This window comes from Schistocerca cancellata, chromosome 1 (genome assembly GCF_023864275.1).
Source record: "Schistocerca cancellata isolate TAMUIC-IGC-003103 chromosome 1, iqSchCanc2.1, whole genome shotgun sequence".
In the NCBI taxonomy this organism is placed as follows: Eukaryota; Metazoa; Arthropoda; class Insecta; order Orthoptera; family Acrididae; genus Schistocerca; species Schistocerca cancellata.
In genome coordinates this window covers 480,637,665-480,653,366 of record NC_064626.1, presented here as the reverse complement: position 1 = coordinate 480,653,366, position 15,702 = coordinate 480,637,665, and the positions used below count along the sequence as shown (strand labels likewise).

At 53.5% G+C, this 15,702-nt stretch overlaps 31 non-coding genes across 31 annotated transcripts; all 31 read left to right on the top strand.

The window, feature by feature from the left end:
- The first annotated feature begins 343 nt into the window (after positions 1-343).
- Trnae-cuc (transfer RNA glutamic acid (anticodon CUC)) lies at positions 344-415 on the top strand. The gene has a single exon. It is a non-coding gene; the product is annotated as a tRNA-Glu (tRNA).
- Positions 416-790: 375 nt separating this feature from the next.
- Positions 791-862, top strand: Trnah-gug (transfer RNA histidin (anticodon GUG)). Its single transcript has one exon. It is a non-coding gene; the product is annotated as a tRNA-His (tRNA).
- Positions 863-1,329: 467 nt separating this feature from the next.
- On the top strand, positions 1,330-1,411 carry Trnal-uag (transfer RNA leucine (anticodon UAG)). Its single transcript has one exon. It is a non-coding gene; the product is annotated as a tRNA-Leu (tRNA).
- Positions 1,412-1,855: 444 nt separating this feature from the next.
- Trnae-cuc (transfer RNA glutamic acid (anticodon CUC)) lies at positions 1,856-1,927 on the top strand. The gene has a single exon. It is a non-coding gene; the product is annotated as a tRNA-Glu (tRNA).
- A 375-nt stretch (positions 1,928-2,302) lies between these two features.
- Positions 2,303-2,374, top strand: Trnah-gug (transfer RNA histidin (anticodon GUG)). The gene has a single exon. It is a non-coding gene; the product is annotated as a tRNA-His (tRNA).
- Positions 2,375-2,842: 468 nt separating this feature from the next.
- Positions 2,843-2,924, top strand: Trnal-uag (transfer RNA leucine (anticodon UAG)). Its single transcript has one exon. It is a non-coding gene; the product is annotated as a tRNA-Leu (tRNA).
- Positions 2,925-3,368: 444 nt separating this feature from the next.
- On the top strand, positions 3,369-3,440 carry Trnae-cuc (transfer RNA glutamic acid (anticodon CUC)). The gene has a single exon. It is a non-coding gene; the product is annotated as a tRNA-Glu (tRNA).
- Positions 3,441-3,815: 375 nt separating this feature from the next.
- Positions 3,816-3,887, top strand: Trnah-gug (transfer RNA histidin (anticodon GUG)). Its single transcript has one exon. It is a non-coding gene; the product is annotated as a tRNA-His (tRNA).
- A 467-nt stretch (positions 3,888-4,354) lies between these two features.
- On the top strand, positions 4,355-4,436 carry Trnal-uag (transfer RNA leucine (anticodon UAG)). The gene has a single exon. It is a non-coding gene; the product is annotated as a tRNA-Leu (tRNA).
- A 444-nt stretch (positions 4,437-4,880) lies between these two features.
- On the top strand, positions 4,881-4,952 carry Trnae-cuc (transfer RNA glutamic acid (anticodon CUC)). The gene has a single exon. It is a non-coding gene; the product is annotated as a tRNA-Glu (tRNA).
- A 375-nt stretch (positions 4,953-5,327) lies between these two features.
- Positions 5,328-5,399, top strand: Trnah-gug (transfer RNA histidin (anticodon GUG)). Its single transcript has one exon. It is a non-coding gene; the product is annotated as a tRNA-His (tRNA).
- Positions 5,400-5,867: 468 nt separating this feature from the next.
- Trnal-uag (transfer RNA leucine (anticodon UAG)) lies at positions 5,868-5,949 on the top strand. Its single transcript has one exon. It is a non-coding gene; the product is annotated as a tRNA-Leu (tRNA).
- Positions 5,950-6,393: 444 nt separating this feature from the next.
- Trnae-cuc (transfer RNA glutamic acid (anticodon CUC)) lies at positions 6,394-6,465 on the top strand. Its single transcript has one exon. It is a non-coding gene; the product is annotated as a tRNA-Glu (tRNA).
- A 375-nt stretch (positions 6,466-6,840) lies between these two features.
- Positions 6,841-6,912, top strand: Trnah-gug (transfer RNA histidin (anticodon GUG)). The gene has a single exon. It is a non-coding gene; the product is annotated as a tRNA-His (tRNA).
- A 467-nt stretch (positions 6,913-7,379) lies between these two features.
- Positions 7,380-7,461, top strand: Trnal-uag (transfer RNA leucine (anticodon UAG)). The gene has a single exon. It is a non-coding gene; the product is annotated as a tRNA-Leu (tRNA).
- Positions 7,462-7,905: 444 nt separating this feature from the next.
- On the top strand, positions 7,906-7,977 carry Trnae-cuc (transfer RNA glutamic acid (anticodon CUC)). Its single transcript has one exon. It is a non-coding gene; the product is annotated as a tRNA-Glu (tRNA).
- A 375-nt stretch (positions 7,978-8,352) lies between these two features.
- On the top strand, positions 8,353-8,424 carry Trnah-gug (transfer RNA histidin (anticodon GUG)). Its single transcript has one exon. It is a non-coding gene; the product is annotated as a tRNA-His (tRNA).
- Positions 8,425-8,892: 468 nt separating this feature from the next.
- On the top strand, positions 8,893-8,974 carry Trnal-uag (transfer RNA leucine (anticodon UAG)). Its single transcript has one exon. It is a non-coding gene; the product is annotated as a tRNA-Leu (tRNA).
- Positions 8,975-9,418: 444 nt separating this feature from the next.
- On the top strand, positions 9,419-9,490 carry Trnae-cuc (transfer RNA glutamic acid (anticodon CUC)). Its single transcript has one exon. It is a non-coding gene; the product is annotated as a tRNA-Glu (tRNA).
- Positions 9,491-9,865: 375 nt separating this feature from the next.
- Positions 9,866-9,937, top strand: Trnah-gug (transfer RNA histidin (anticodon GUG)). The gene has a single exon. It is a non-coding gene; the product is annotated as a tRNA-His (tRNA).
- Positions 9,938-10,404: 467 nt separating this feature from the next.
- Positions 10,405-10,486, top strand: Trnal-uag (transfer RNA leucine (anticodon UAG)). Its single transcript has one exon. It is a non-coding gene; the product is annotated as a tRNA-Leu (tRNA).
- Positions 10,487-10,930: 444 nt separating this feature from the next.
- Trnae-cuc (transfer RNA glutamic acid (anticodon CUC)) lies at positions 10,931-11,002 on the top strand. The gene has a single exon. It is a non-coding gene; the product is annotated as a tRNA-Glu (tRNA).
- A 375-nt stretch (positions 11,003-11,377) lies between these two features.
- On the top strand, positions 11,378-11,449 carry Trnah-gug (transfer RNA histidin (anticodon GUG)). Its single transcript has one exon. It is a non-coding gene; the product is annotated as a tRNA-His (tRNA).
- Positions 11,450-11,917: 468 nt separating this feature from the next.
- Trnal-uag (transfer RNA leucine (anticodon UAG)) lies at positions 11,918-11,999 on the top strand. Its single transcript has one exon. It is a non-coding gene; the product is annotated as a tRNA-Leu (tRNA).
- Positions 12,000-12,443: 444 nt separating this feature from the next.
- Trnae-cuc (transfer RNA glutamic acid (anticodon CUC)) lies at positions 12,444-12,515 on the top strand. Its single transcript has one exon. It is a non-coding gene; the product is annotated as a tRNA-Glu (tRNA).
- A 375-nt stretch (positions 12,516-12,890) lies between these two features.
- Trnah-gug (transfer RNA histidin (anticodon GUG)) lies at positions 12,891-12,962 on the top strand. The gene has a single exon. It is a non-coding gene; the product is annotated as a tRNA-His (tRNA).
- Positions 12,963-13,430: 468 nt separating this feature from the next.
- Positions 13,431-13,512, top strand: Trnal-uag (transfer RNA leucine (anticodon UAG)). Its single transcript has one exon. It is a non-coding gene; the product is annotated as a tRNA-Leu (tRNA).
- A 444-nt stretch (positions 13,513-13,956) lies between these two features.
- Trnae-cuc (transfer RNA glutamic acid (anticodon CUC)) lies at positions 13,957-14,028 on the top strand. The gene has a single exon. It is a non-coding gene; the product is annotated as a tRNA-Glu (tRNA).
- A 375-nt stretch (positions 14,029-14,403) lies between these two features.
- Trnah-gug (transfer RNA histidin (anticodon GUG)) lies at positions 14,404-14,475 on the top strand. The gene has a single exon. It is a non-coding gene; the product is annotated as a tRNA-His (tRNA).
- A 468-nt stretch (positions 14,476-14,943) lies between these two features.
- On the top strand, positions 14,944-15,025 carry Trnal-uag (transfer RNA leucine (anticodon UAG)). Its single transcript has one exon. It is a non-coding gene; the product is annotated as a tRNA-Leu (tRNA).
- Positions 15,026-15,469: 444 nt separating this feature from the next.
- Trnae-cuc (transfer RNA glutamic acid (anticodon CUC)) lies at positions 15,470-15,541 on the top strand. Its single transcript has one exon. It is a non-coding gene; the product is annotated as a tRNA-Glu (tRNA).
- Positions 15,542-15,702: the final 161 nt, after the last annotated feature.

Sequence of the window (15,702 nt, the reverse complement as noted above, 5' to 3'; positions counted from 1 at the left end):
GAGGCGCTGGTTTCAGGCACCAGTCTCTTCGGAGGCGTGGGTTCCAATCCCACTGCTGCCAAACGTGTAATGTTTCCTGCATCGAAGTCACATGCACTCATTGCCCGCAAAGGAAACAGCACAACAAGGCGTGAGCGTCTGCTTCGTGAATTGTCGTAGAACAGTACGTGGTGCAACGGCAGGATTTGTAGGCGCCTTTTGCTCTCATCACTGCTGGCGTTCGTCTCCACGATATGCGTCCAGAGCATGCCGTTCTATAGCGTGCGAGAGTGGATTTTTTACAGTTGTCGTCAGTTAATCGTGGGTGGTTGCTGCGTTCGCTGGAGGAGCACTGGCGCCGTCATCCGGTGTAGTCTAGTGGCTAGGATACCTGGCTCTCACCCAGGAGGCCCGGGTTCGAATCCCGGTACCGGAAATGCGCGTTTTTGTTGCTCCTCTTATGCGACTTGTCTCGACTTTGCTCGACTGACGCTACGCTGACGCGTGCAGAAAGCCACGTTAAGTACGATTCGTGGCAACACCTGACGGCGAGAGAGATGCTGCGTCTGTCCACTTGTTATCGAGTCACATGTCTGTAGTCAAGAGGCTTGGAGGACTGCAAGACATTGCCACGGAGGTGAATGCAGCTAACCACTGTAGTTAGTGTCCCGACAGCGCAGGCACGTTCATTTGTTTGTATACATGTGATGGAGAACGTGTCTGACACTGCTGTGGCGTGACACTGTGGGCTGGGCTTTGCTGTGTACCGCCACTTGCATTCCCGCCAGCTGCTCTGGCGGGCGCCTCCGTGGCCGTGATCGTCTAGTGGTTAGGACATTGCGTTGTGGCCGCAATAACCCAGGTTCGTATCCTGGTCACGGCAATTTTGAAAGTTTTTCCTTGCTGCCGTTGCTTGACGATAGTGCACGAGTACACGAAATCACAGTGCTGTCTTGGTTTTTCACTCGTGTTCCGCAGGCCGCAGTTTGTACTACCACTTCATCACAAGTGTAACCTCCTTGAGCTCACATATGTTTGTTACATGGAGCATTCTAGCTCCGCCCCTGACAGGTACAGCTATGATACTTTAGTGGTTACGGAAAGCCCAGGTTCGAAACCTGGTCACGGCACGAAAACGTCTCTTGATGCTGTCTCCTTAACTACGACAGCTACAGACAAGTGGCGTCGCTACCATATGGCGGGCACGGCATTTTCTTGTTGTGGGTGGCCTAAAGAGACGCTTCCAGTGGGAGAGCAGTGAAAATACATGGCACGGCGATTGCCAAGATACTTCCTTTTCGAAGTGATCTTTGTAGTACAAAGGGAACGTTTTGCCGCCGCTGTTCCAAGGGTAACGTGGCCGAGCGGTCTAAGGCGCTGGTTTTAGGCACCAGTCTCTTCGGAGGCGTGGGTTCGAATCCCACCGTTGCCAATTTTGGCGTCTCATTTTTGTGCCGTTGCTGTGTGTTCTCGTGGAGTAGGACGCAGCTGATGTGACGCGCGTGTTGCGTAGGTAGCGTGGCCGAGCGGTCTGAGGCGCTGGTTTCAGGCACCAGTCTCTTCGGAGGCGTGGGTTCCAATCCCACTGCTGCCAAACGTGTAATGTTTCCTGCATCGAAGTCACATGCACTCATTGCCCGCAAAGGAAACAGCACAACAAAGCGTGAGCGTCTGCTTCGTGAATTGTCGTAGAACAGTACGTGGTGCAACGGCAGGATTTGTAGGCGCCTTTTGCTCTCATCACTGCTGGCGTTCGTCTCCACGATATGCGTCCAGAGCATGCCGTTCTATAGCGTGCGAGAGTGGATTTTTTACAGTTGTCGTCAGTTAATCGTGGGTGGTTGCTGCGTTCGCTGGAGGAGCACTGGCGCCGTCATCCGGTGTAGTCTAGTGGCTAGGATACCTGGCTCTCACCCAGGAGGCCCGAGTTCGAATCCCGGTACCGGAAATGCGCGTTTTTGTTGCTCCTCTTATGCGACTTGTCTCGACTTTGCTCGACTGACGCTACGCTGACGCGTGCAGAAAGCCACGTTAAGTACGATTCGTGGCAACACCCGACGGCGAGAGAGATGCTGCGTCTGTCCACTTGTTATCGAGTCACATGTCTGTAGTCAAGAGGCTTGGAGGACTGCAAGACATTGCCACGGAGGTGAATGCAGCTAACCACTGTAGTTAGTGTCCCGACAGCGCAGGCACGTTCATTTGTTTGTATACATGTGATGGAGAACGTGTCTGACACTGCTGTGGCGTGACACTGTGGGCTGGGCTTTGCTGTGTACCGCCACTTGCATTCCCGCCAGCTGCTCTGGCGGGCGCCTCCGTGGCCGTGATCGTCTAGTGGTTAGGACATTGCGTTGTGGCCGCAATAACCCAGGTTCGTATCCTGGTCACGGCAATTTTGAAAGTTTTTCCTTGCTGCCGTTGCATTGACGATAGTGCACGAGTACACGAAATCACAGTGCTGTCTTGGTTTTTCACTCGTGTTCCGCAGGCCGCAGTTTGTACTACCACTTCATCACAAGTGTAACCTCCTTGAGCTCACATATGTTTGTTACATGGAGCATTCTAGCTCCGCCCCTGACAGGTACAGCTATGATACTTTAGTGGTTACGGAAAGCCCAGGTTCGAAACCTGGTCACGGCACGAAAACGTCTCTTGATGCTGTCTCCTTAACTACGACAGCTACAGACAAGTGGCGTCGCTACCATATGGCGGGCACGGCATTTTCTTGTTGTGGGTGGCCTAAAGAGACGCTTCCAGTGGGAGAGCAGTGAAAATACATGGCACGGCGATTGCCAAGATACTTCCTTTTCGAAGTGATCTTTGTAGTACAAAGGGAACGTTTTGCCGCCGCTGTTCCAAGGGTAACGTGGCCGAGCGGTCTAAGGCGCTGGTTTTAGGCACCAGTCTCTTCGGAGGCGTGGGTTCGAATCCCACCGTTGCCAATTTTGGCGTCTCATTTTTGTGCCGTTGCTGTGTGTTCTCGTGGAGTAGGACGCAGCTCATGTGACGCGCGTGTTGCGTAGGTAGCGTGGCCGAGCGGTCTGAGGCGCTGGTTTCAGGCACCAGTCTCTTCGGAGGCGTGGGTTCCAATCCCACTGCTGCCAAACGTGTAATGTTTCCTGCATCGAAGTCACATGCACTCATTGCCCGCAAAGGAAACAGCACAACAAGGCGTGAGCGTCTGCTTCGTGAATTGTCGTAGAACAGTACGTGGTGCAACGGCAGGATTTGTAGGCGCCTTTTGCTCTCATCACTGCTGGCGTTCGTCTCCACGATATGCGTCCAGAGCATGCCGTTCTATAGCGTGCGAGAGTGGATTTTTTACAGTTGTCGTCAGTTAATCGTGGGTGGTTGCTGCGTTCGCTGGAGGAGCACTGGCGCCGTCATCCGGTGTAGTCTAGTGGCTAGGATACCTGGCTCTCACCCAGGAGGCCCGGGTTCGAATCCCGGTACCGGAAATGCGCGTTTTTGTTGCTCCTCTTATGCGACTTGTCTCGACTTTGCTCGACTGACGCTACGCTGACGCGTGCAGAAAGCCACGTTAAGTACGATTCGTGGCAACACCTGACGGCGAGAGAGATGCTGCGTCTGTCCACTTGTTATCGAGTCACATGTCTGTAGTCAAGAGGCTTGGAGGACTGCAAGACATTGCCACGGAGGTGAATGCAGCTAACCACTGTAGTTAGTGTCCCGACAGCGCAGGCACGTTCATTTGTTTGTATACATGTGATGGAGAACGTGTCTGACACTGCTGTGGCGTGACACTGTGGGCTGGGCTTTGCTGTGTACCGCCACTTGCATTCCCGCCAGCTGCTCTGGCGGGCGCCTCCGTGGCCGTGATCGTCTAGTGGTTAGGACATTGCGTTGTGGCCGCAATAACCCAGGTTCGTATCCTGGTCACGGCAATTTTGAAAGTTTTTCCTTGCTGCCGTTGCTTGACGATAGTGCACGAGTACACGAAATCACAGTGCTGTCTTGGTTTTTCACTCGTGTTCCGCAGGCCGCAGTTTGTACTACCACTTCATCACAAGTGTAACCTCCTTGAGCTCACATATGTTTGTTACATGGAGCATTCTAGCTCCGCCCCTGACAGGTACAGCTATGATACTTTAGTGGTTACGGAAAGCCCAGGTTCGAAACCTGGTCACGGCACGAAAACGTCTCTTGATGCTGTCTCCTTAACTACGACAGCTACAGACAAGTGGCGTCGCTACCATATGGCGGGCACGGCATTTTCTTGTTGTGGGTGGCCTAAAGAGACGCTTCCAGTGGGAGAGCAGTGAAAATACATGGCACGGCGATTGCCAAGATACTTCCTTTTCGAAGTGATCTTTGTAGTACAAAGGGAACGTTTTGCCGCCGCTGTTCCAAGGGTAACGTGGCCGAGCGGTCTAAGGCGCTGGTTTTAGGCACCAGTCTCTTCGGAGGCGTGGGTTCGAATCCCACCGTTGCCAATTTTGGCGTCTCATTTTTGTGCCGTTGCTGTGTGTTCTCGTGGAGTAGGACGCAGCTGATGTGACGCGCGTGTTGCGTAGGTAGCGTGGCCGAGCGGTCTGAGGCGCTGGTTTCAGGCACCAGTCTCTTCGGAGGCGTGGGTTCCAATCCCACTGCTGCCAAACGTGTAATGTTTCCTGCATCGAAGTCACATGCACTCATTGCCCGCAAAGGAAACAGCACAACAAAGCGTGAGCGTCTGCTTCGTGAATTGTCGTAGAACAGTACGTGGTGCAACGGCAGGATTTGTAGGCGCCTTTTGCTCTCATCACTGCTGGCGTTCGTCTCCACGATATGCGTCCAGAGCATGCCGTTCTATAGCGTGCGAGAGTGGATTTTTTACAGTTGTCGTCAGTTAATCGTGGGTGGTTGCTGCGTTCGCTGGAGGAGCACTGGCGCCGTCATCCGGTGTAGTCTAGTGGCTAGGATACCTGGCTCTCACCCAGGAGGCCCGAGTTCGAATCCCGGTACCGGAAATGCGCGTTTTTGTTGCTCCTCTTATGCGACTTGTCTCGACTTTGCTCGACTGACGCTACGCTGACGCGTGCAGAAAGCCACGTTAAGTACGATTCGTGGCAACACCCGACGGCGAGAGAGATGCTGCGTCTGTCCACTTGTTATCGAGTCACATGTCTGTAGTCAAGAGGCTTGGAGGACTGCAAGACATTGCCACGGAGGTGAATGCAGCTAACCACTGTAGTTAGTGTCCCGACAGCGCAGGCACGTTCATTTGTTTGTATACATGTGATGGAGAACGTGTCTGACACTGCTGTGGCGTGACACTGTGGGCTGGGCTTTGCTGTGTACCGCCACTTGCATTCCCGCCAGCTGCTCTGGCGGGCGCCTCCGTGGCCGTGATCGTCTAGTGGTTAGGACATTGCGTTGTGGCCGCAATAACCCAGGTTCGTATCCTGGTCACGGCAATTTTGAAAGTTTTTCCTTGCTGCCGTTGCATTGACGATAGTGCACGAGTACACGAAATCACAGTGCTGTCTTGGTTTTTCACTCGTGTTCCGCAGGCCGCAGTTTGTACTACCACTTCATCACAAGTGTAACCTCCTTGAGCTCACATATGTTTGTTACATGGAGCATTCTAGCTCCGCCCCTGACAGGTACAGCTATGATACTTTAGTGGTTACGGAAAGCCCAGGTTCGAAACCTGGTCACGGCACGAAAACGTCTCTTGATGCTGTCTCCTTAACTACGACAGCTACAGACAAGTGGCGTCGCTACCATATGGCGGGCACGGCATTTTCTTGTTGTGGGTGGCCTAAAGAGACGCTTCCAGTGGGAGAGCAGTGAAAATACATGGCACGGCGATTGCCAAGATACTTCCTTTTCGAAGTGATCTTTGTAGTACAAAGGGAACGTTTTGCCGCCGCTGTTCCAAGGGTAACGTGGCCGAGCGGTCTAAGGCGCTGGTTTTAGGCACCAGTCTCTTCGGAGGCGTGGGTTCGAATCCCACCGTTGCCAATTTTGGCGTCTCATTTTTGTGCCGTTGCTGTGTGTTCTCGTGGAGTAGGACGCAGCTCATGTGACGCGCGTGTTGCGTAGGTAGCGTGGCCGAGCGGTCTGAGGCGCTGGTTTCAGGCACCAGTCTCTTCGGAGGCGTGGGTTCCAATCCCACTGCTGCCAAACGTGTAATGTTTCCTGCATCGAAGTCACATGCACTCATTGCCCGCAAAGGAAACAGCACAACAAGGCGTGAGCGTCTGCTTCGTGAATTGTCGTAGAACAGTACGTGGTGCAACGGCAGGATTTGTAGGCGCCTTTTGCTCTCATCACTGCTGGCGTTCGTCTCCACGATATGCGTCCAGAGCATGCCGTTCTATAGCGTGCGAGAGTGGATTTTTTACAGTTGTCGTCAGTTAATCGTGGGTGGTTGCTGCGTTCGCTGGAGGAGCACTGGCGCCGTCATCCGGTGTAGTCTAGTGGCTAGGATACCTGGCTCTCACCCAGGAGGCCCGGGTTCGAATCCCGGTACCGGAAATGCGCGTTTTTGTTGCTCCTCTTATGCGACTTGTCTCGACTTTGCTCGACTGACGCTACGCTGACGCGTGCAGAAAGCCACGTTAAGTACGATTCGTGGCAACACCCGACGGCGAGAGAGATGCTGCGTCTGTCCACTTGTTATCGAGTCACATGTCTGTAGTCAAGAGGCTTGGAGGACTGCAAGACATTGCCACGGAGGTGAATGCAGCTAACCACTGTAGTTAGTGTCCCGACAGCGCAGGCACGTTCATTTGTTTGTATACATGTGATGGAGAACGTGTCTGACACTGCTGTGGCGTGACACTGTGGGCTGGGCTTTGCTGTGTACCGCCACTTGCATTCCCGCCAGCTGCTCTGGCGGGCGCCTCCGTGGCCGTGATCGTCTAGTGGTTAGGACATTGCGTTGTGGCCGCAATAACCCAGGTTCGTATCCTGGTCACGGCAATTTTGAAAGTTTTTCCTTGCTGCCGTTGCTTGACGATAGTGCACGAGTACACGAAATCACAGTGCTTTCTTGGTTTTTCACTCGTGTTCCGCAGGCCGCAGTTTGTACTACCACTTCATCACAAGTGTAACCTCCTTGAGCTCACATATGTTTGTTACATGGAGCATTCTAGCTCCGCCCCTGACAGGTACAGCTATGATACTTTAGTGGTTACGGAAAGCCCAGGTTCGAAACCTGGTCACGGCACGAAAACGTCTCTTGATGCTGTCTCCTTAACTACGACAGCTACAGACAAGTGGCGTCGCTACCATATGGCGGGCACGGCATTTTCTTGTTGTGGGTGGCCTAAAGAGACGCTTCCAGTGGGAGAGCAGTGAAAATACATGGCACGGCGATTGCCAAGATACTTCCTTTTCGAAGTGATCTTTGTAGTACAAAGGGAACGTTTTGCCGCCGCTGTTCCAAGGGTAACGTGGCCGAGCGGTCTAAGGCGCTGGTTTTAGGCACCAGTCTCTTCGGAGGCGTGGGTTCGAATCCCACCGTTGCCAATTTTGGCGTCTCATTTTTGTGCCGTTGCTGTGTGTTCTCGTGGAGTAGGACGCAGCTGATGTGACGCGCGTGTTGCGTAGGTAGCGTGGCCGAGCGGTCTGAGGCGCTGGTTTCAGGCACCAGTCTCTTCGGAGGCGTGGGTTCCAATCCCACTGCTGCCAAACGTGTAATGTTTCCTGCATCGAAGTCACATGCACTCATTGCCCGCAAAGGAAACAGCACAACAAGGCGTGAGCGTCTGCTTCGTGAATTGTCGTAGAACAGTACGTGGTGCAACGGCAGGATTTGTAGGCGCCTTTTGCTCTCATCACTGCTGGCGTTCGTCTCCACGATATGCGTCCAGAGCATGCCGTTCTATAGCGTGCGAGAGTGGATTTTTTACAGTTGTCGTCAGTTAATCGTGGGTGGTTGCTGCGTTCGCTGGAGGAGCACTGGCGCCGTCATCCGGTGTAGTCTAGTGGCTAGGATACCTGGCTCTCACCCAGGAGGCCCGAGTTCGAATCCCGGTACCGGAAATGCGCGTTTTTGTTGCTCCTCTTATGCGACTTGTCTCGACTTTGCTCGACTGACGCTACGCTGACGCGTGCAGAAAGCCACGTTAAGTACGATTCGTGGCAACACCCGACGGCGAGAGAGATGCTGCGTCTGTCCACTTGTTATCGAGTCACATGTCTGTAGTCAAGAGGCTTGGAGGACTGCAAGACATTGCCACGGAGGTGAATGCAGCTAACCACTGTAGTTAGTGTCCCGACAGCGCAGGCACGTTCATTTGTTTGTATACATGTGATGGAGAACGTGTCTGACACTGCTGTGGCGTGACACTGTGGGCTGGGCTTTGCTGTGTACCGCCACTTGCATTCCCGCCAGCTGCTCTGGCGGGCGCCTCCGTGGCCGTGATCGTCTAGTGGTTAGGACATTGCGTTGTGGCCGCAATAACCCAGGTTCGTATCCTGGTCACGGCAATTTTGAAAGTTTTTCCTTGCTGCCGTTGCATTGACGATAGTGCACGAGTACACGAAATCACAGTGCTGTCTTGGTTTTTCACTCGTGTTCCGCAGGCCGCAGTTTGTACTACCACTTCATCACAAGTGTAACCTCCTTGAGCTCACATATGTTTGTTACATGGAGCATTCTAGCTCCGCCCCTGACAGGTACAGCTATGATACTTTAGTGGTTACGGAAAGCCCAGGTTCGAAACCTGGTCACGGCACGAAAACGTCTCTTGATGCTGTCTCCTTAACTACGACAGCTACAGACAAGTGGCGTCGCTACCATATGGCGGGCACGGCATTTTCTTGTTGTGGGTGGCCTAAAGAGACGCTTCCAGTGGGAGAGCAGTGAAAATACATGGCACGGCGATTGCCAAGATACTTCCTTTTCGAAGTGATCTTTGTAGTACAAAGGGAACGTTTTGCCGCCGCTGTTCCAAGGGTAACGTGGCCGAGCGGTCTAAGGCGCTGGTTTTAGGCACCAGTCTCTTCGGAGGCGTGGGTTCGAATCCCACCGTTGCCAATTTTGGCGTCTCATTTTTGTGCCGTTGCTGTGTGTTCTCGTGGAGTAGGACGCAGCTGATGTGACGCGCGTGTTGCGTAGGTAGCGTGGCCGAGCGGTCTGAGGCGCTGGTTTCAGGCACCAGTCTCTTCGGAGGCGTGGGTTCCAATCCCACTGCTGCCAAACGTGTAATGTTTCCTGCATCGAAGTCACATGCACTCATTGCCCGCAAAGGAAACAGCACAACAAGGCGTGAGCGTCTGCTTCGTGAATTGTCGTAGAACAGTACGTGGTGCAACGGCAGGATTTGTAGGCGCCTTTTGCTCTCATCACTGCTGGCGTTCGTCTCCACGATATGCGTCCAGAGCATGCCGTTCTATAGCGTGCGAGAGTGGATTTTTTACAGTTGTCGTCAGTTAATCGTGGGTGGTTGCTGCGTTCGCTGGAGGAGCACTGGCGCCGTCATCCGGTGTAGTCTAGTGGCTAGGATACCTGGCTCTCACCCAGGAGGCCCGGGTTCGAATCCCGGTACCGGAAATGCGCGTTTTTGTTGCTCCTCTTATGCGACTTGTCTCGACTTTGCTCGACTGACGCTACGCTGACGCGTGCAGAAAGCCACGTTAAGTACGATTCGTGGCAACACCCGACGGCGAGAGAGATGCTGCGTCTGTCCACTTGTTATCGAGTCACATGTCTGTAGTCAAGAGGCTTGGAGGACTGCAAGACATTGCCACGGAGGTGAATGCAGCTAACCACTGTAGTTAGTGTCCCGACAGCGCAGGCACGTTCATTTGTTTGTATACATGTGATGGAGAACGTGTCTGACACTGCTGTGGCGTGACACTGTGGGCTGGGCTTTGCTGTGTACCGCCACTTGCATTCCCGCCAGCTGCTCTGGCGGGCGCCTCCGTGGCCGTGATCGTCTAGTGGTTAGGACATTGCGTTGTGGCCGCAATAACCCAGGTTCGTATCCTGGTCACGGCAATTTTGAAAGTTTTTCCTTGCTGCCGTTGCTTGACGATAGTGCACGAGTACACGAAATCACAGTGCTTTCTTGGTTTTTCACTCGTGTTCCGCAGGCCGCAGTTTGTACTACCACTTCATCACAAGTGTAACCTCCTTGAGCTCACATATGTTTGTTACATGGAGCATTCTAGCTCCGCCCCTGACAGGTACAGCTATGATACTTTAGTGGTTACGGAAAGCCCAGGTTCGAAACCTGGTCACGGCACGAAAACGTCTCTTGATGCTGTCTCCTTAACTACGACAGCTACAGACAAGTGGCGTCGCTACCATATGGCGGGCACGGCATTTTCTTGTTGTGGGTGGCCTAAAGAGACGCTTCCAGTGGGAGAGCAGTGAAAATACATGGCACGGCGATTGCCAAGATACTTCCTTTTCGAAGTGATCTTTGTAGTACAAAGGGAACGTTTTGCCGCCGCTGTTCCAAGGGTAACGTGGCCGAGCGGTCTAAGGCGCTGGTTTTAGGCACCAGTCTCTTCGGAGGCGTGGGTTCGAATCCCACCGTTGCCAATTTTGGCGTCTCATTTTTGTGCCGTTGCTGTGTGTTCTCGTGGAGTAGGACGCAGCTGATGTGACGCGCGTGTTGCGTAGGTAGCGTGGCCGAGCGGTCTGAGGCGCTGGTTTCAGGCACCAGTCTCTTCGGAGGCGTGGGTTCCAATCCCACTGCTGCCAAACGTGTAATGTTTCCTGCATCGAAGTCACATGCACTCATTGCCCGCAAAGGAAACAGCACAACAAGGCGTGAGCGTCTGCTTCGTGAATTGTCGTAGAACAGTACGTGGTGCAACGGCAGGATTTGTAGGCGCCTTTTGCTCTCATCACTGCTGGCGTTCGTCTCCACGATATGCGTCCAGAGCATGCCGTTCTATAGCGTGCGAGAGTGGATTTTTTACAGTTGTCGTCAGTTAATCGTGGGTGGTTGCTGCGTTCGCTGGAGGAGCACTGGCGCCGTCATCCGGTGTAGTCTAGTGGCTAGGATACCTGGCTCTCACCCACGAGGCCCGGGTTCGATTCCCGGTACCGGAAATGCGCGTTTTTGTTGCTCCTCTTATGCGACTTGTCTCGACTTTGCTCGACTGACGCTACGCTGACGCGTGCAGAAAGCCACGTTAAGTACGATTCGTGGCAACACCCGACGGCGAGAGAGATGCTGCGTCTGTCCACTTGTTATCGAGTCACATGTCTGTAGTCAAGAGGCTTGGAGGACTGCAAGACATTGCCACGGAGGTGAATGCAGCTAACCACTGTAGTTAGTGTCCCGACAGCGCAGGCACGTTCATTTGTTTGTATACATGTGATGGAGAACGTGTCTGACACTGCTGTGGCGTGACACTGTGGGCTGGGCTTTGCTGTGTACCGCCACTTGCATTCCCGCCAGCTGCTCTGGCGGGCGCCTCCGTGGCCGTGATCGTCTAGTGGTTAGGACATTGCGTTGTGGCCGCAATAACCCAGGTTCGAATCCTGGTCACGGCAATTTTGAAAGTTTTTCCTTGCTGCCGTTGCATTGACGATAGTGCACGAGTACACGAAATCACAGTGCTTTCTTGGTTTTTCACTCGTGTTCCGCAGGCCGCAGTTTGTACTACCACTTCATCACAAGTGTAACCTCCTTGAGCTCACATATGTTTGTTACATGGAGCATTCTAGCTCCGCCCCTGACAGGTACAGCTATGATACTTTAGTGGTTACGGAAAGCCCAGGTTCGAAACCTGGTCACGGCACGAAAACGTCTCTTGATGCTGTCTCCTTAACTACGACAGCTACAGACAAGTGGCGTCGCTACCATATGGCGGGCACGGCATTTTCTTGTTGTGGGTGGCCTAAAGAGACGCTTCCAGTGGGAGAGCAGTGAAAATACATGGCACGGCGATTGCCAAGATACTTCCTTTTCGAAGTGATCTTTGTAGTACAAAGGGAACGTTTTGCCGCCGCTGTTCCAAGGGTAACGTGGCCGAGCGGTCTAAGGCGCTGGTTTTAGGCACCAGTCTCTTCGGAGGCGTGGGTTCGAATCCCACCGTTGCCAATTTTGGCGTCTCATTTTTGTGCCGTTGCTGTGTGTTCTCGTGGAGTAGGACGCAGCTGATGTGACGCGCGTGTTGCGTAGGTAGCGTGGCCGAGCGGTCTGAGGCGCTGGTTTCAGGCACCAGTCTCTTCGGAGGCGTGGGTTCCAATCCCACTGCTGCCAAACGTGTAATGTTTCCTGCATCGAAGTCACATGCACTCATTGCCCGCAAAGGAAACAGCACAACAAGGCGTGAGCGTCTGCTTCGTGAATTGTCGTAGAACAGTACGTGGTGCAACGGCAGGATTTGTAGGCGCCTTTTGCTCTCATCACTGCTGGCGTTCGTCTCCACGATATGCGTCCAGAGCATGCCGTTCTATAGCGTGCGAGAGTGGATTTTTTACAGTTGTCGTCAGTTAATCGTGGGTGGTTGCTGCGTTCGCTGGAGGAGCACTGGCGCCGTCATCCGGTGTAGTCTAGTGGCTAGGATACCTGGCTCTCACCCACGAGGCCCGGGTTCGAATCCCGGTACCGGAAATGCGCGTTTTTGTTGCTCCTCTTATGCGACTTGTCTCGACTTTGCTCGACTGACGCTACGCTGACGCGTGCAGAAAGCCACGTTAAGTACGATTCGTGGCAACACCCGACGGCGAGAGAGATGCTGCGTCTGTCCACTTGTTATCGAGTCACATGTCTGTAGTCAAGAGGCTTGGAGGACTGCAAGACATTGCCACGGAGGTGAATGCAGCTAACCACTGTAGTTAGTGTCCCGACAGCGCAGGCACGTTCATTTGTTTGTATACATGTGATGGAGAACGTGTCTGACACTGCTGTGGCGTGACACTGTGGGCTGGGCTTTGCTGTGTACCGCCACTTGCATTCCCGCCAGCTGCTCTGGCGGGCGCCTCCGTGGCCGTGATCGTCTAGTGGTTAGGACATTGCGTTGTGGCCGCAATAACCCAGGTTCGTATCCTGGTCACGGCAATTTTGAAAGTTTTTCCTTGCTGCCGTTGCATTGACGATAGTGCACGAGTACACGAAATCACAGTGCTGTCTTGGTTTTTCACTCGTGTTCCGCAGGCCGCAGTTTGTACTACCACTTCATCACAAGTGTAACCTCCTTGAGCTCACATATGTTTGTTACATGGAGCATTCTAGCTCCGCCCCTGACAGGTACAGCTATGATACTTTAGTGGTTACGGAAAGCCCAGGTTCGAAACCTGGTCACGGCACGAAAACGTCTCTTGATGCTGTCTCCTTAACTACGACAGCTACAGACAAGTGGCGTCGCTACCATATGGCGGGCACGGCATTTTCTTGTTGTGGGTGGCCTAAAGAGACGCTTCCAGTGGGAGAGCAGTGAAAATACATGGCACGGCGATTGCCAAGATACTTCCTTTTCGAAGTGATCTTTGTAGTACAAAGGGAACGTTTTGCCGCCGCTGTTCCAAGGGTAACGTGGCCGAGCGGTCTAAGGCGCTGGTTTTAGGCACCAGTCTCTTCGGAGGCGTGGGTTCGAATCCCACCGTTGCCAATTTTGGCGTCTCATTTTTGTGCCGTTGCTGTGTGTTCTCGTGGAGTAGGACGCAGCTGATGTGACGCGCGTGTTGCGTAGGTAGCGTGGCCGAGCGGTCTGAGGCGCTGGTTTCAGGCACCAGTCTCTTCGGAGGCGTGGGTTCCAATCCCACTGCTGCCAAACGTGTAATGTTTCCTGCATCGAAGTCACATGCACTCATTGCCCGCAAAGGAAACAGCACAACAAAGCGTGAGCGTCTGCTTCGTGAATTGTCGTAGAACAGTACGTGGTGCAACGGCAGGATTTGTAGGCGCCTTTTGCTCTCATCACTGCTGGCGTTCGTCTCCACGATATGCGTCCAGAGCATGCCGTTCTATAGCGTGCGAGAGTGGATTTTTTACAGTTGTCGTCAGTTAATCGTGGGTGGTTGCTGCGTTCGCTGGAGGAGCACTGGCGCCGTCATCCGGTGTAGTCTAGTGGCTAGGATACCTGGCTCTCACCCAGGAGGCCCGAGTTCGAATCCCGGTACCGGAAATGCGCGTTTTAGTTGCTCCTCTTATGCGACTTGTCTCGACTTTGCTCGACTGACGCTACGCTGACGCGTGCAGAAAGCCACGTTAAGTACGATTCGTGGCAACACCCGACGGCGAGAGAGATGCTGCGTCTGTCCACTTGTTATCGAGTCACATGTCTGTAGTCAAGAGGCTTGGAGGACTGCAAGACATTGCCACGGAGGTGAATGCAGCTAACCACTGTAGTTAGTGTCCCGACAGCGCAGGCACGTTCATTTGTTTGTATACATGTGATGGAGAACGTGTCTGACACTGCTGTGGCGTGACACTGTGGGCTGGGCTTTGCTGTGTACCGCCACTTGCATTCCCGCCAGCTGCTCTGGCGGGCGCCTCCGTGGCCGTGATCGTCTAGTGGTTAGGACATTGCGTTGTGGCCGCAATAACCCAGGTTCGTATCCTGGTCACGGCAATTTTGAAAGTTTTTCCTTGCTGCCGTTGCATTGACGATAGTGCACGAGTACACGAAATCACAGTGCTGTCTTGGTTTTTCACTCGTGTTCCGCAGGCCGCAGTTTGTACTACCACTTCATCACAAGTGTAACCTCCTTGAGCTCACATATGTTTGTTACATGGAGCATTCTAGCTCCGCCCCTGACAGGTACAGCTATGATACTTTAGTGGTTACGGAAAGCCCAGGTTCGAAACCTGGTCACGGCACGAAAACGTCTCTTGATGCTGTCTCCTTAACTACGACAGCTACAGACAAGTGGCGTCGCTACCATATGGCGGGCACGGCATTTTCTTGTTGTGGGTGGCCTAAAGAGACGCTTCCAGTGGGAGAGCAGTGAAAATACATGGCACGGCGATTGCCAAGATACTTCCTTTTCGAAGTGATCTTTGTAGTACAAAGGGAACGTTTTGCCGCCGCTGTTCCAAGGGTAACGTGGCCGAGCGGTCTAAGGCGCTGGTTTTAGGCACCAGTCTCTTCGGAGGCGTGGGTTCGAATCCCACCGTTGCCAATTTTGGCGTCTCATTTTTGTGCCGTTGCTGTGTGTTCTCGTGGAGTAGGACGCAGCTGATGTGACGCGCGTGTTGCGTAGGTAGCGTGGCCGAGCGGTCTGAGGCGCTGGTTTCAGGCACCAGTCTCTTCGGAGGCGTGGGTTCCAATCCCACTGCTGCCAAACGTGTAATGTTTCCTGCATCGAAGTCACATGCACTCATTGCCCGCAAAGGAAACAGCACAACAAGGCGTGAGCGTCTGCTTCGTGAATTGTCGTAGAACAGTACGTGGTGCAACGGCAGGATTTGTAGGCGCCTTTTGCTCTCATCACTGCTGGCGTTCGTCTCCACGATATGCGTCCAGAGCATGCCGTTCTATAGCGTGCGAGAGTGGATTTTTTACAGTTGTCGTCAGTTAATCGTGGGTGGTTGCTGCGTTCGCTGGAGGAGCACTGGCGCCGTCATCCGGTGTAGTCTAGTGGCTAGGATACCTGGCTCTCACCCAGGAGGCCCGGGTTCGATTCCCGGTACCGGAAATGCGCGTTTTTGTTGCTCCTCTTATGCGACTTGTCTCGACTTTGCTCGACTGACGCTACGCTGACGCGTGCAGAAAGCCACGTTAAGTACGATTCGTGGCAACACCCGACGGCGAGAGAGATGCTGCGTCTGTCCACTTGTTATCGAGTCACATGTCTGT